At 38.5% G+C, this 18,860-nt stretch overlaps 1 protein-coding gene across 4 annotated transcripts in view; it reads right to left on the bottom strand.

Annotated features, from left to right (window-relative positions):
• Positions 1 to 18,860, bottom strand: part of LOC142303692 (uncharacterized) — a 172,288-nt gene that overhangs the window by 29,801 nt on the left and 123,627 nt on the right. The gene's annotated exons all lie outside the window — the stretch shown is intronic.

The following is an 18,860-nucleotide window of genomic DNA, read 5'->3' as shown; positions in this document are numbered from 1 at the left end:
AGGATGGTGGGAAAGTGGTCCCCATGACTTGTCAAGGTAGTGAGGAAGAGCTTCCCACAGCTGGTCAGGGTGAAGGGAACAGTGCACCCATAATCTGCAGGGTGATGGAAAGGGTGTACTCACTGGTTGTCAGGTTTATGATGAGAAAGCGGTCCCCATAACCTGTAAAGGTGGTAGGAAAGTGGTACTCCCAGCTAGTCAGGGTGGTGGGAAAGTTGTACCCATAGCCTGTCCGGAGCAGAAAATTGGACCCACTGTCTGTCAGGGGGATGGGACAGCAGTACCCATCCCCTGTCAGAATGGCGGGGAAGTATTTCCCACAGCCTACCAAGTTGAGGGATAGGTGTTTCCCACAGCTTGTCAGGGTGGTGGGAAAGCGGTATCCCCAGCCTGTCAGGATGAAAGGAAAGTGTTGTCCCCAGCCAATCAAGCTAATGGAGAAGTGTTGTTATTCCTCGGGGAGACAGCCTACCTAGCTGCTGTCACCGAGAATGAAGGAAATGTACTGCCTTCCATGCCCTCAACCTCCAGAGGAATAACAGAACCTGTGAAGGGTTAGGGTTAGGGGCCTTAACACTTATCACAGAAGTCTCCAGGCTCCTCTCTTTGTCTCATGCTACGGGCTGCTTCTCACTTGCGAGTTTCTCGCAGTAGAGCAATGCGAGAAAAACTCGCATTGAAATCGGACACATGTTAGTCAATGATTCAGCTCTCATCTGCGATTTTTTTCTCAGTCCAAATCGGACAGAGAAAAAAATTGCAGCATGCTGCTTTTTTGCGAGTTTCTCGCACCATTTGTCCCAATGATTTCCTATGGAAGGGGATTAAAAGTAGCATCACACACGCGCACCACCGTTCACATTTGCGAGTGTGGCAGTAACTTCGCTCATTAGATGAATGTGACAGCACATTCCCATAGGTTAATTAAATGACACATGTGTAATAGCTTTTATCTAATTACCTCATTACCTCACACCTACTCTAGTCAGTCAGTCTCTCTCTCTTCTTCCCCTCCTCCTTCAAACACTCTATTATTTCTCCATTATTAAAAAAAAAAAGCAACCTTCTCTTGACCGATCCTGCACAAACAACTACAGACCAGTCTCCAATCTCCCCTCTCCCCCAATCTCTAAGCTCTTGAAGGGCCTAGTCTATTCCGGCCTCACCTGTTACCTCTCCACTCACTCTCTTCTAGATCCTTTACAATCATGCTCCCGCCCCCTACAAATGACAGAAACTGCCCTCATCAAAGTGAGCAATATATGTAATGGAGACTACTCTCTGCTTATTCTGCTTGTCCCCAGTGTCTCCTTCTCGCTATGCTCCATTCCTAAAAGCCTAAAGAACACCGCACTCTCCAGGTTCTCTTCATATCTTTCTGAACGCTCTTTCAGTGTAGGATTTGATGGCTCCACATTTCCTGCTCTAAGGGGCACTTTGCACACTGCGACATCGCAGGTGCGATGTCGGTGGGGTCAAATTGAAAATGACGCACTTCCGGCATCGCATGCGACATCGCAGTGTGTAAAGGCTGGATGATACGATTAACGAGCGCAAAAGCGTCGTAATCGTATCATCGGTACAGCGTCGGCGTAATCCATAATTACGCTGACGCAATGGTCCGATGTTGTTCCTCGCTCCTGCGGCAGCACACATCGCTGTGTGTGAAGTCGCAGGAGCGAGGAACGTCTCCTACCGGCCTCACTGCGGCTTCCGTAGGATATGCGGAAGGAAGGAGGTGGGCAGGATGTTTACATCCTGCTCATCTCCGCCCCTCCGCTCTGATTGGCCGCCTGCCGTGTGACGTCGCAGTGACGCCGCACGACCCGCCCCCTTAACAAGGAGGCGGGTCGCCGGCCACAGGGACGTCGCACGGCAGGTGAGTGTGTGTGTGAAGCTGGCGTAGCGATAACTTTCGCTACGCCAGCTATCACCACATATCGCTGCTGCGACGGGGGCGGGCACTATCGCACTCGGCATCGCAGCATCGGCCTGCGATGTCGTAGTGTGCAAAGCCCGCCTTACTCTCACTGTTGGAATCCATCATGGTTCAGTGCTTGGCCCACTGCTTTTCTATCTATACTGCCCCAAATGGACAGACCATCAGTCAATTGTTATATCGCTGCGTATAGTCATTATTACACCCCTGTAGTATACCGGTGTATAATCATTATTACACCCCTGTGGTATCACTGTATAGTCCATTATTACACCCTGTGATATCACTGTGTATAGTCATAATTACACCTCTGTGATATCACTGTGTATAGTCCATTATTACACTCCTGTGATATCCCTGAATATAGTCCATTATTACACCACTGTGATATCACTGTGTGTATAGTCCATTATTACACCCCTGTGATATTACTGTGTATAGTCATTATTACACCCCTGTGATATCACTGTGTATAGTCATTATTACACCCGGTGATATCACTGTGTATAGTCATTATTACATCCTGTGATATCACTGTGTATAGTCATTATTACACCCTGTGATATCACTGTGTATAGTCATTATTACACCCGGTGATATCACTGTGTATAGTCATTATTACACCCTGTGATATTACTGTGTATAGTCATTATTACACCCGGTGATATCACTGTGTATAGTCATTATTACACCCTGTGATATCACTGTGTATAGTCATTATTACACCCGGTGATATCACTGTGCATAGTCATTATTACACACCTGTGATATCACTGTGCATAGTCATTATTACACCCCTGTGATGTCACTGTGTATAGTCACTATTACACACCTGTGATATCACTGTGCATAGTCATTATTACACCCTGTGACATCACTGTGCATAGTCATTATTACACACCTGTGATATCACTGTGTATAGTCCATTATTACACCCCTGTGATATCACTGTGCATAGTCATTATTACACCCTGTGACAACACTGTGTATAGTCATTATTACACACCTGTGACATCACTGTGCATAGTCATTATTACACCCCTGTGATGTCACTGTGTATAGTCATTATTACACACCTGTGATATCACTGTGCATAGTCATTATTACACCCTGTGACATCACTGTGCATAGCCATTATTACACACCTGTGATATCACTGTGTGTATAGTCCATTATTACACCCTTGTGATATCACTGTGCATAGTCATTATTACACCCCTGTGATATCACTGTGTATAGTCATTATTACACCCTGTGATATCACTGTGTATAGTCATTATTACACCCTGTGATATCACTGTGTATAGTCATTATTACACCCCTGTGATATCACTGTGTATAGTCATTATTACACCCCTGTGATATCACTGTGCATAGTCATTATTACACCCTGTGATATCACTGTGCATAGTCATTATTACACCCCTGTGATATCACTGTGTATAGTCATTATTACACACCTGTGATATCACTGTGCATAGTCATTATTACAACCCTGTGATGTCACTGTGTATAGTCATTATTACACACCTGTGATATCACTGTGCATAGTCATTATTACACCCTGTGGCATCACTGTGCATAGTCATTATTACACATCTGTGATATCAATGTGCATAGTCATTATTACACCCCTGTGATATCACTGTGAATAGTCATTATTTCACCCTGTGATATCACTGTTTATAGTCATTATTACACCCCTGTGATATCACTGTGTACAGTCATTATTACACCCCTGTGATATCACTCTGTATAGTCATTATTACACCCCTGTGATATCACTGTGCATAGTCATTATTACACCCTGTGATATAACTGTGTATAGTCATTATTACACCCCTGTGATATCACTGTGTATAGTCATTATTACACACCTGTGATATCACTCTGTATAGTCATTATTACACCCCTGTGATATCACTGTGCATAGTCATTATTACACCCTGTGATATACCTGTGTATAGTCATTATTACACCCCTGTGATATCACTGTGTATAGTCATTATTACACACCTGTGATATCACTGTGCATAGTCATTATTACACCCCTGTGATGTCACTGTGTATAGTCATTATTACACACCTGTGATATCACTGTGTGTATAGTCCATTATTACACCCCTGTGATATCACTGTGTATAGTCATTATTACACCCTGTGATATCACTGTGTATAGTCCATTATTACACCCCTGTGATATCACTGTGTATAGTCATTATTACACCCTGTGATATCACTGTGTATAGCCATTATTACACCCTGTGATATCACTATGTATAGTCATTATTACACCCCTGTGATATCACTGTGTATAGTCATTATTACACCCTGTGTTATCACTGTGTATAGTCATTATTACACCCCTGTGATATCACTGTGTATAGTCATTATTACACCCCTGTGTTATCACTGTATAGTCATTATTACACCCCTGTGATATCACTGTGTAAAGACATTATTACACCCCTGTGTTATCACTGTATAGTCATTATTACACCTCTGTGATATCACTGTATAGTCATTATTACACCCCTGTGATATCACTGTGCATAGTCATTATTACACCCTGTGATATAAATGTGTATAGTCATTATTACACCCCTGTGATATCACTGTGTATAGTCATTATTACACCCGTGTGATATCACTGTGCATAGTCATTATTACACCCTGTGATATCACTGTGTATAGTCCATTATTACACCCCTGTGATATCACTGTGTATAGTCATTATTACACCCTGTGATATCAGTGTGTATAGCCATTATTACACCCTGTGATATCACTGTGTATAGTCATTATTACACCCCTGTGATATCACTGTGTATAGTCATTATTACATCTCTGTGATATCACTGTGTATAGTCATTATTACACCCCTGTGATATAACTGTGAAAAGTCATAATTACACCTCTGTGATATCACTGTGTGTATAGTCCATTATTACACCCCTGTGTTATCACTGTATAGTCCATTATTACACCCTGTGATATCACTGTGTATAGTCATAATTACACCTCTGTGATATCACTGTGTATAGTCATTATTACACCCTGTGATATCACTGTGTATAGTCCATTATTACACTCCTGTGATATCCCTGTGTATAGTCCATTATTACACCCTGTGACAACACTGTGTATAGTCATTATTACACCCTGTGATATCACTGTGTATAGTCATTATTACACCCTGTGATATCACTGTGTATAGTCATTATTACACCCTGTGATATCACTGTGTATAGTCATTAATACACCCCTGTGATATCACTGTGTATAGTCATTATTACACCCCTGTGATATCACTGTGCATAGTCATTATTATACACTTGAGATATCACTGTGCATAGTCATTATTACACCCCTGTGATGTCACTGCGTATAGTCATTATTACACACCTGTGATATCACTGTGCATAGTCATTATTACACCCTGTGACATCACTGTGCATAGTCATTATTACACACCTGTGATATCACTGTGTGTATAGTCCATTATTACACCCCTGTGATATCACTGTGTATAGTCATTATTAAACCCCTGTGATATCACTGTGCATAGTCATTATTACACAATGTGACATCACTGTGTATAGTTATTATTACACACCTGTGATATCACTGTGCATAGTCATTATTACACCCTGTGACATCACTGTGCATAGTTATTATTACACACCTGTGATATCACTGTGTGTATAGTCCATTATTACACCCCTGTGATATCACTGTGTATAGTCATTATTACACCCTGTGATATCACTGTGTATAGTCATTATTACACCCTGTGATATCACTGTGTATAGTCATTATTACACCCCTGTGATATCACTGTGTATAGTCATTATTACACACCTGTGATATCACTGTGCATAGTCATTATTACACCCTGTGATATCACTGTGCATAGTTATTATTACACACCTGTGATATCACTGTGTGTATAGTCCATTATTACACCCCTGTGATATCACTGTGTATAGTCATTATTACACCCTGTGATATCACTGTGTATAGTCATTATTACACCCTGTGATATCACTGTGTATAGTCATTATTACACCCCTGTGATATCACTGTGTATAGTCATTATTACACCCCTGTGATATCACTGTGTATAGTCATTATTACACCCTGTGATATCACTGTGCATAGTCATTATTACACCCCTGTGATATCACTGTGTATAGTCAATATTACACACCTGTGATATCACTGTGCATAGTCATTATTACACCCTGTGACATCACTGTGCATAGTCATTATTACACACCTGTGATACCACTGTGTGTATAGTCCATTATTACACCCCAGGAATATCACTGTGCATAGTCATTATTACACCCTGTGACATCACTGTGCATAGTCATTATTACACACCTGTGATATCACTGTGTGTATAGTCCATTATTACACCCCTGTGATGTCACTGTGTATAGTCATTATTACACACCTGTGATATCACTGTGTGTATAGTCCATTATTACACCCCTGTGATATCACTGTGTATAGTCATTATTACACCCTGTGATATCACTGTGTATAGTCCATTATTACACCCCTGTGATATCACTGTGTATAGTCATTATTACACCCTGTGATATCACTGTGTATAGCCATTATTACACCCTGTGATATCACTATGTATAGTCATTATTACACCCCTGTGATATCACTGTGTATAGTCATTATTACACCCTGAGATATCACTGTGCATAGTGATTATTACAACCCTGTGTTATCACTGTGTATAGTCATTATTACACCCCTGTGATATCACTGTGTATAGTCATTATTACACCCCTGTGTTATCACTGTATAGTCATTATTACACCCCTGTGATATCACTGTGTATAGTCATTATTACACCCCTGTGTTATCACTGTATAGTCATTATTACACCTCTGTGATATCACTGTATAGTCATTATTACACCCCTGTGATATCACTGTGCATAGTCATTATTACACCCTGTGATATAAATGTGTATAGTCATTATTACACCCCTGTGATATCACTGTGTATAGTCATTATTACACCCGTGTGATATCACTGTGCATAGTCATTATTACACCCCTGTGATATCACTGTGTATAGTCATTATTACACCCTGTGATATCAGTGTGTATAGCCATTATTACACCCCTGTGATATCACTGTGTATAGTCATTATTACACCCCTGTGATATCACTGTGTATAGTCATTATTACATCTCTGTGATATCACTGTGTATAGTCATTATTACACCCCTGTGATATAACTGTGAAAAGTCATAATTACACCTCTGTGATATCACTGTGTGTATAGTCCATTATTACACCCCTGTGTTATCACTGTATAGTCCATTATTACACCCTGTGATATCACTGTGTATAGTCATAATTACACCTCTGTGATATCACTGTGTATAGTCATTATTACACCCTGTGATATCACTGTGTATAGTCCATTATTACACTCCTGTGATATCCCTGTGTATAGTCCATTATTACACCCTGTGACAACACTGTGTATAGTCATTATTACACCCTGTGATATCACTGTGTATAGTCATTATTACACCCTGTGATATCACTGTGTATAGTCATTATTACACCCTGTGATATCACTGTGTATAGTCATTAATACACCCCTGTGATATCACTGTGTATAGTCATTATTACACCCCTGTGATATCACTGTGCATAGTCATTATTATACACTTGTGATATCACTGTGCATAGTCATTATTACACCCCTGTGATGTCACTGCGTATAGTCATTATTACACACCTGTGATATCACTGTGCATAGTCATTATTACACCCTGTGACATCACTGTGCATAGTCATTATTACACACCTGTGATATCACTGTGTGTATAGTCCATTATTACACCCCTGTGATATCACTGTGTATAGTCATTATTAAACCCCTGTGATATCACTGTGCATAGTCATTATTACACAATGTGACATCACTGTGTATAGTTATTATTACACACCTGTGATATCACTGTGCATAGTCATTATTACACCCTGTGACATCACTGTGCATAGTTATTATTACACACCTGTGATATCACTGTGTGTATAGTCCATTATTACACCCCTGTGATATCACTGTGTATAGTCATTATTACACCCTGTGATATCACTGTGTATAGTCATTATTACAACCTGTGATATCACTGTGTATAGTCATTATTACACCCCTGTGATATCACTGTGTATAGTCATTATTACACACCTGTGATATCACTGTGCATAGTCATTATTACACCCTGTGATATCACTGTGCATAGTTATTATTACACACCTGTGATATCACTGTGTGTATATTCCATTATTACACCCCTGTGATATCACTGTGTATAGTCATTATTACACCCTGTGATATCACTGTGTATAGTCATTATTACACCCTGTGATATCACTGTGTATAGTCATTATTACACCCTGTGATATCACTGTGCATAGTCATTATTACACCCCTGTGATATCACTGTGTATAGTCAATATTACACACCTGTGATATCACTGTGCATAGTCATTATTACACCCTGTGACATCACTGTGCATAGTCATTATTACACACCTGTGATACCACTGTGTGTATAGTCCATTATTACACCCCTGGAATATCACTGTGCATAGTCATTATTACACCCTGTGACATCACTGTGCATAGTCATTATTACACACCTGTGATATCACTGTGTGTATAGTCCATTATTACACCCCTGTGATATCACTGTGTATAGTCATTATTACACCCCTGCATTATCACTGTATAGTCATTATTACACCCCTGTGTTATCACTGTTTATAGTCATTATTACACCCCTGTGTTATCACTGTATAGTCATTATTACACCCCTGTGATATCACTGCGTATAGTCATTATTACACCCCTGTGTTATAACTATATAGTCATTATTACACCTCTGTGATATCACTGTGTATAGTCATTATTACACCCCTGCATTATCACTGTATAGTCATTATTACACCCCTGTGTTATCACTGTTTATAGTCATTATTACACCCCTGTGTTATTACTGTATAGTCATTATTACACCCCTGTGATATCACTGTGTATAGTCATTATTACACCCCTGTGTTATCACTATATAGTCATTATTACACCTCTGTGATATCACTGTGTATAGTCATAATTACACCTCTGTGATATCACTGTGTATAGTCATTATTACACCCTGTGATATTACTGTGTATAGTCCATTATTACACTCCTGTGATATCCCTGTGTATAGTCCATTATTACACCACTGTGATATCACTGTGCGTATAGTCCATTATTACACCCCTGTGATATCACTGTGTATAGTCATTATTACACCCTGTGATATCACTGTGTATAGTCATTATTACACCCTGTGATATCACTGTGTATAGTCATTATTACACCCTGTGATATCACTGTGCATAGTCATTATTACACCCCTGTGCTATCACTGTGTATAGTCATTATTACACACCTGTGATATCACTGTGCATAGTCATTATTACACCGTGTGACATCACTGTGCATAGTCATTATTACACACCTGTGATATCACTGTGTGTATAGTCCATTATTACACCCTGTGATATCACTGTGTATAGTCATTATTACACCCCTGTGATATCACTGTGCATAGTCATTATTACACCCATTGACATCACTGTGTATAGTCATTATTACACCACTGTGATATCACTGTGCATAGTCATTATTATACCCCTGTGATATCACTGTGCATAGTCATTATTACACCCCTGTGATATCACTGTGTATAGTCATTATTACACCCTGTGATATCACTGTGTATAGTCATTATTACACCCCTGTGATATCACTGTGCATAGTCATTATTACACCCTGTGATATCACTGTGCATAGTCATTATTACACCCCTGTGATATCACTGTGTATAGTTATTATTACACCCCTGTGATATCACTGTGCATAGTCATTATTACACCCCTGTGATATCACTGTGTATAGTCATTATTACACACCTGTGATATCACTGTGCATAGTCAATATTACACCCCTGTGATGTCACTGTGTATAGTCATTATTACACACCTGTGATATCACTGTGCATAGTCATTATTACACCCTGTGACATCACTGTGCATAGTCATTATTACACACCTGTGATATCACTGTGTGTATAGTCCATTATTACACCCCTGTGATATCACTGAGTATAGTCATTATTACACCCCTGTGATATCACTGTGCATAGTCTTTATTACACCCTGTGACATCACTGTATATAGTCAATATTACACCCCAGTGTTATCACTGTATAGTCATTATTACACCCCTGTGTTATCACTGTGTATAGTCATTATTACACCCCTGTGATATCACTGTGTATAGTCAATATTACACCCCTGTGATATCACTGTGCATAGTTATTATTACACCCTGTGATATCACTGGGTATAGTAATTATTACACCCCTGTGATATCACTGTGTATAGTCATTATTACACCCTGTGATATCACTGTGTATAGCCATTATTACACCCTGTGATATCACTATGTATAGTCATTATTACACCCCTGTGATATCACTGTGTATAGTCATTATTACACCCTGAGATATCACTGTGCATAGTGATTATTACAACCCTGTGTTATCACTGTGTATAGTCATTATTACACCCCTGTGATATCACTGTGTATAGTCATTATTACACCCCTGTGTTATCACTGTATAGTCATTATTACACCCCTGTGATATCACTGTGTATAGTCATTATTACACCCCTGTGTTATCACTGTATAGTCATTATTACACCCCTGTGATATCACTGTATAGTCATTATTACACCCCTGTGATATCACTGTGCATAGTCATTATTACACCCTGTGATATAAATGTGTATAGTCATTATTACACCCCTGTGATATCACTGTGTATAGTCATTATTACACCCGTGTGATATCACTGTGCATAGTCATTATTACACCCTGTGATATCACTGTGTATAGTCCATTATTACACCCCTGTGATATCACTGTGTATAGTCATTATTACACCCTGTGATATCAGTGTGTATAGCCATTATTACACCCTGTGATATCACTGTGTATAGTCATTATTACACCCCTGTGATATCACTGGGTATAGTCATTATTACATCTCTGTGATATCACTGTGTATAGTCATTATTACACCCCTGTGATATAACTGTGAAAAGTCATAATTACACCTCTGTGATATCACTGTGTGTATAGTCCATTATTACACCCCTGTGTTATCACTGTATAGTCCATTATTACACCCTGTGATATCACTGTGTATAGTCATAATTACACCTCTGTGATATCACTGTGTATAGTCATTATTACACCCTGTGATATCACTGTGTATAGTCCATTATTACACTCCTGTGATATCCCTGTGTATAGTCCATTATTACACCCTGTGACAACACTGTGTATAGTCATTATTACACCCTGTGATATCACTGTGTATAGTCATTATTACACCCTGTGATATCACTGTGTATAGTCATTAATACACCCCTGTGATATCACTGTGTATAGTCATTATTACACCCCTGTGATATCACTGTGCATAGTCATTATTATACACTTGTGATATCACTGTGCATAGTCATTATTACACCCCTGTGATGTCACTGCGTATAGTCATTATTACACACCTGTGATATCACTGTGCATAGTCATTATTACACCCTGTGACATCACTGTGCATAGTCATTATTACACACCTGTGATATCACTGTGTGTATAGTCCATTATTACACCCCTGTGATATCACTGTGTATAGTCATTATTAAACCCCTGTGATATCACTGTGCATAGTCATTATTACACAATGTGACATCACTGTGTATAGTTATTATTACACACCTGTGATATCACTGTGCATAGTCATTATTACACCCTGTGACATCACTGTGCATAGTTATTATTACACACCTGTGATATCACTGTGTGTATAGTCCATTATTACACCCCTGTGATATCACTGTGTATAGTCATTATTACACCCTGTGATATCACTGTGTATAGTCATTATTACACCCTGTGATATCACTGTGTATAGTCATTATTACACCCCTGTGATATCACTGTGTATAGTCATTATTACACACCTGTGATATCACTGTGCATAGTCATTATTACACCCTGTGATATCACTGTGCATAGTTATTATTACACACCTGTGATATCACTGTGTGTATAGTCCATTATTACACCCCTGTGATATCACTGTGTATAGTCATTATTACACCCTGTGATATCACTGTGTATAGTCATTATTACACCCTGTGATATCACTGTGTATAGTCATTATTACACCCCTGTGATATCACTGTGTATAGTCATTATTACACCCCTGTGATATCACTGTGTATAGTCATTATTACACCCCTGTGATGTCACTGTGTATAGTCATTATTACACACCTGTGATATCACTGTGCATAGTCATTATTACACCCTGTGACATCACTGTGCATAGTCATTATTACACACCTGTGATATCACTGTGTGTATAGTCCATTATTACACCCCTGTGATATTACTGAGTATAGTCATTATTACACCCCTGTGATATCACTGTGCATAGTCTTTATTACACCCTGTGACATCACTGTATATAGTCAATATTACACCCCAGTGTTATCACTGTATAGTCATTATTACACCCCTGTGTTATCACTGTGTATAGTCATTATTACACCCCTGTGATATCACTGTGTATAGTCAATATTACACCCCTGTGATATCACTGTGCATAGTTATTATTACACCCTGTGATATCACTGGGTATAGTAATTATTACACCCCTGTGATATCACTGTGTATAGTCATTATTACACACCTGTGATGTCACTGTGTATAGTCATTATTACACCCCTGTGATGTCACTATGTATAGTCATTATTACACACCTGTGATATCACTGTGTGTATAGTCCATTATTACACCCCTGTGATATCACTGTGCATATTCATTATTACACCCTGTGACATCACTGTGTATAGTCATTATTACACACCTGTGATATCACTGTGCATAGTCATTATTACACCCCTGTGATGTCACTGTGTATAGTCATTATTACACACCTATGATATCACTGTGCATAGTCATTATTACATGCTGTGACATTACTGTGCATAGTCATTATTACACACCTGTGATATCACTGTATGTACAGTCCATTATTACACCCCTGTGATATCACTGTGCACAGTCATTATTACACCCCTGTGATATCACTGTGTATAGTCATTATTACACCCTGTGATATCAGTGTATAGTCATTATTACACCCTGTGATATCACTGTGTATAGTCATTATTACACCCCTGTGATATCACTGTGTATAGTCATTATTACACCCCTGTGATATCACTGTGCATAGTCATTATTACACCCATTGACATCACTGTGTATAGTCATTATTACACCACTGTGATATCACTGTGCATAGTCATTATTATACCCCTGTGATATCACTGTGCATAGTCATTATTACACCCCTGTGATATCACTGTGTATAGTCATTATTACACCCTGTGATATCACTGTGTATAGTCATTATTACACCCCTGTGATATCACTGTGCATAGTCATTATTACACCCTGTGATATCACTGTGCATAGTCATTATTACACCCCTGTGATATCACTGTGTATAGTTATTATTACACCCCTGTGATATCACTGTGCATAGTCATTATTACACCCCTGTGATATCACTGTGTATAGTCATTATTACACACCTGTGATATCACTGTGCATAGTCATAATTACACCCCTGTGATGTCACTGTGTATAGTCATTATTACACACCTGTGATATCACTGTGCATAGTCATTATTACACCCTGTGACATCACTGTGCATAGTCATTATTACACACCTGTGATATCACTGTGTGTATAGTCCATTATTACACCCCTGTGATATCACTGAGTATAGTCATTATTACACCCCTGTGATATCACTGTGCATAGTCTTTATTACACCCTGTGACATCACTGTATATAGTCAATATTACACCCCAGTGTTATCACTGTATAGTCATTATTACACCCCTGTGTTATCACTGTGTATAGTCATTATTACACCCCTGTGATATCACTGTGTATAGTCAATATTACACCCCTGTGATATCACTGTGCATAGTTATTATTACACCCTGTGATATCACTGGGTATAGTAATTATTACACCCCTGTGATATCACTGTGTATAGTCATTATTACACACCTGTGATATCACTGTGCATAGTCATTATTACACCCCTGTGATGTCACTGTGTATAGTCATTATTACACACCTGTGATATCACTGTGCATAGTCATTATTACACCCTGTGACATTACTGTGCATAGTCATTATTACACACCTGTGATATCACTGTGTGTATAGTCCATTATTACACCCCTGTGATATCACTGTGCATATTCATTATTACACCCTGTGACATCACTGTGTATAGTCATTATTACACACCTGTGATATCACTGTGCATAGTCATTATTACACCCCTGTGATGTCACTGTGTATAGTCATTATTACACACCTATGATATCACTGTGCATAGTCATTATTACATGCTGTGACATCACTGTGCATAGTCATTATTACACACCTGTGATATCACTGTATGTATAGTCCATTATTAAACCCCTGTGATATCACTGTGCATAGCCATTATTACACCCCTGTGATATCACTGTGTATAGTCATTATTACACCCTGTGATATCAGTGTATAGTCATTATTACACCCTGTGATATCACTGTGTATAGTCATTATTACACCCCTGTGATATCACTGTGTATAGTCATTATTACACCCCTGTGATATCACTGTGCATAGTCATTATTACACCCCTGTGATATCACTGTGTATAATCATTATTACAGCCCTGTGATATCACTGGGTATAGTCATTATTACACCCCTGTGATATCACTGTGTATAGTCATTATTACACACCTGTGATATCACTGTGCATAGTCATTATTACACCCCTGTGATGTCACTGTGTATAGTCATTATTACACAACTGTGATATCACTGTGCATAGTCATTATTACACCCTGTGACATCACTGTGCATAGTCATTATTACACACCTGTGATATCACTGTGTGTATAGTCCATTATTACACCCCTGTGATATCACTGAGTATAGTCATTATTACACCCCTGTGATATCACTGTGCATAGTCATTATTACACCCTGTGACATCACTGTGTATAGTCAATATTACACCCCAGTGTTATCACTGTATAGTCATTATTCCACCCCTGTGCTATCACTGTGTATAGTCATTATTACACCCCTGTGATATCACTGTGTATAGTCAATATTACACCCCTGTGATATCACTGTGCATAGTTATTATTACACCCTGTGATATCACTGTGTATAGTCATTATTACACCCCTTTGATATCACTGTGCATAGTCATTATTACACGCTGTGACATCACTGTGCATAGTCATTATTACACCCCTGTGATATCACTGTGTATAGTCATTATTACACACCTATGATATCACTGTGCATAGTCATTATTACACGCTATGACATCACTGTGCATAGTCATTATTACACACCTGTGATATCACTGTATTTATAGTCCATTATTACACCCCTGTGATATCACTGTGCATAGTCATTATTACACCCCTGTGATATCACTGTGTATAGTCATTATTACACCCTGTGATATCAGTGTATAGTCATTATTACACCCCTGTGATATCACTGTGCATAGTCATTATTACACCCCTGTGATATCACTGGGTATAGTCATTATTACACCCCTGTGATATCACTGTGTATAGTCATTATTACACACCTGTGATATCACTGTGCATAGTCATTATTACACCCCTGTGATGTCACTGTGTATATTCATTATTACACACCTGTGATATCACTGTGCATAGTCATTATTACACACCTGTGATATCACTGTATAGTCATTATTACACCCTGTGATATCAATGTGTATAGTCCATTATTACACTCCTGTGTTATCACTGTGTATATTCATTATTACACCCCTGTGTTATCACTGTGTATAGTCATTATTACACCCCTGTGATATAACTGTGTATAGTCATTATTACACCTCTGTGATATCACTGTATAGTCCATTATTACACCCTTTGATATCACTGTGTATAGTCGTAATTACACCTCTGTGATATCACTGTGTATAGTCATTATTACACACCTGTGATATCACTGTATAGTCATTATTACACCCTGTGATATCACTGTGTATAGTCCATTATTACACTCCTGTAATATCACTGTGTGTATAGTCCATTATTACACCACTGTGATATCACTGTATGTATAGTCCATTATTACACCCCTGTGTTATCACTGTGCATAGTCATTATTACACCCTGTGATATCACTGTGTATAGTCATTATTACACCCCTGTGATATCACTGTGTATAGTCATTATTACACCCTGTGATATCACTGTGCATAGTCATTATCACACCCTGTGATATCACTGTGTATAGTCATTATTACACCCCTGTGATATCACTGTGTATAGTCATTATTACACACCTGTGATATCACTGTGCATAGTCATTATTACACCCTGTTACATCACTGTGCATAGTCATTATTACACACCTGTGTTATCACTGTGCATAGTCATTATTACACCGTATGACATCACTGTGCATAGTCAATATTACACCCCTGTGATATCACTGTGCATAGTCATTATTACACCCCTGTGATATCACTGGGTATAGTAATTATTACACCCCTGTGATATCACTGTGTATAGTCATTATTACACACCTGTGATATCACTGTGCATAGTCATTATTACACCCCTGTGATGTCACTGTGCATAGTCATTATTACACACCTGTGATATCACTGTGCATAGTCATTATTACACCCCTGTGATATCACTGTGTGTATAGTCCATTATTACACCCCTGTGATATCACTGTGTATAGTCATTATTACACCCCTGTGATATCACTGTGTATAGTCAATATTACACCCCTGTGATATCACTGTGCATAGTTATTATTACACCCTGTGATATCACTGTGTATAGTCATTATTACACCCCTTTGATATCACTGGGTATAGTAATTATTACACCCCTGTGATATCACTGTGTATAGTCATTATTACACCCTGTGATATCAGTGTATAGTCATTATTACACCCTGTGATATCACTGTGTATAGTCATTATTACACCCCTGTGATATCACTGTGTATAGTCATTATTACACCCCTGTGATATCACTGTGCATAGTCATTATTACACCCCTGTGATATCACTGTGTATAGTCATTATTACAGCCCTGTGATATCACTGGGTATAGTCATTATTACACCCCTGTGATATCACTGTGTATAGTCATTATTACACACCTGTGATATCACTGTGCATAGTCATTATTACACCCCTGTGATATCACTGTGTGTATAGTCCATTATTACACCCCTGTGATATCACTGTGTATAGTCATTATTACACCCCTGTGATATCACTGTGTATAGTCAATATTACACCCCTGTGATATCACTGTGCATAGTTATTATTACACCCTGTGATATCACTGTGTATAGTCATTATTACACCCCTTTGATATCACTGGGTATAGTAATTATTACACCCCTGTGATATCACTGTGTATAGTCATTATTACACACCTGTGATATCACTGTGCATAGTCATTATTACACCCCTGTGATGTCACTGTGTATAGTCATTATTACACACCTGTGATATCACTGTGCATAGTCATTATTACACCCTGTGATATCACTGTGTATAGTCCATTATTACACCCCTGTGATATCACTGTGTATAGTCATTATTACACCCCTGTGATATCACTGTGCATAGTTATTATTACACCCTGTGATATCACTGTGTATAGCCATTATTACACCCTGTGATATCACTGTGTATAGTCATTATTACACCCCTGTGATATCACTGTGTATAGTCATTATTACACCCCTGTGATATCACTGTGCATAGTCATTATTACACCCTGTGATATCACTGTGTATATTCATTATTACACTCCTGTGATATCAGTGTGTATAGTCATTATTACACCCCTGTGATGTCACTGTGTATAGTCATTATTACATACTGGTGATATCACTGTGCATAGTCATTATTACACACCTGTGATATCACTGTGTGTATAGTCCATTATTACACCCCTGTGATATCACTGTGCATAGTCATTATTACACCCTGTGATATCACTGTGTATAGTCATTATTACACCCCTGTGTTATCACTGTGTATAGTCATTATTACACCCCTGTGATATCACTGTGTATAGTCATTATTACACCCTGTGATATCACTGGGTATAGTCATTATTACACCCTGTGACATCACTGTGTATAGTCATTATTACACCCCTGTGATATCACTGTGCATAGTCATTATTACACCCTGTGATATCACTGTGTATAGTCCATTATTACACCCCTGTGATATCACTGTGTATAGTCATTATTACACCCCTGTGATATCACTGTGCATAGTCATTATTACACCCTGTGATATCACTGTGTATAGCCATTATTACACCCTGTGATATCACTGTGTATAGTCATTATCACACCCCTGTGATATCACTGTGTATAGTCATTATTACACCCCTGTGATATCACTGTGCATAGTCATTATTACACCCTGTGATATAACTGTGTATAGTCATTATTACACTCCTTTGATATCAGTGTGTATAGTCATTATTACACCCCTGTGATATCACTGTGTATAGCCATTATTACACCATGTGATATAATTGTGTATAGTTAATATTACACCCCTGTGATATTGCCGTGTATAGTCATTATTACACCCCTGTGATATCACTGTGCATAGTCA

This window comes from Anomaloglossus baeobatrachus, chromosome 1 (assembly GCF_048569485.1).
Source record: "Anomaloglossus baeobatrachus isolate aAnoBae1 chromosome 1, aAnoBae1.hap1, whole genome shotgun sequence".
Taxonomy (NCBI): domain Eukaryota; kingdom Metazoa; phylum Chordata; class Amphibia; order Anura; family Aromobatidae; genus Anomaloglossus; species Anomaloglossus baeobatrachus.
Note: the sequence above shows the minus strand (reverse complement) of the source record. Positions and strands in the feature narration are given on the sequence as shown.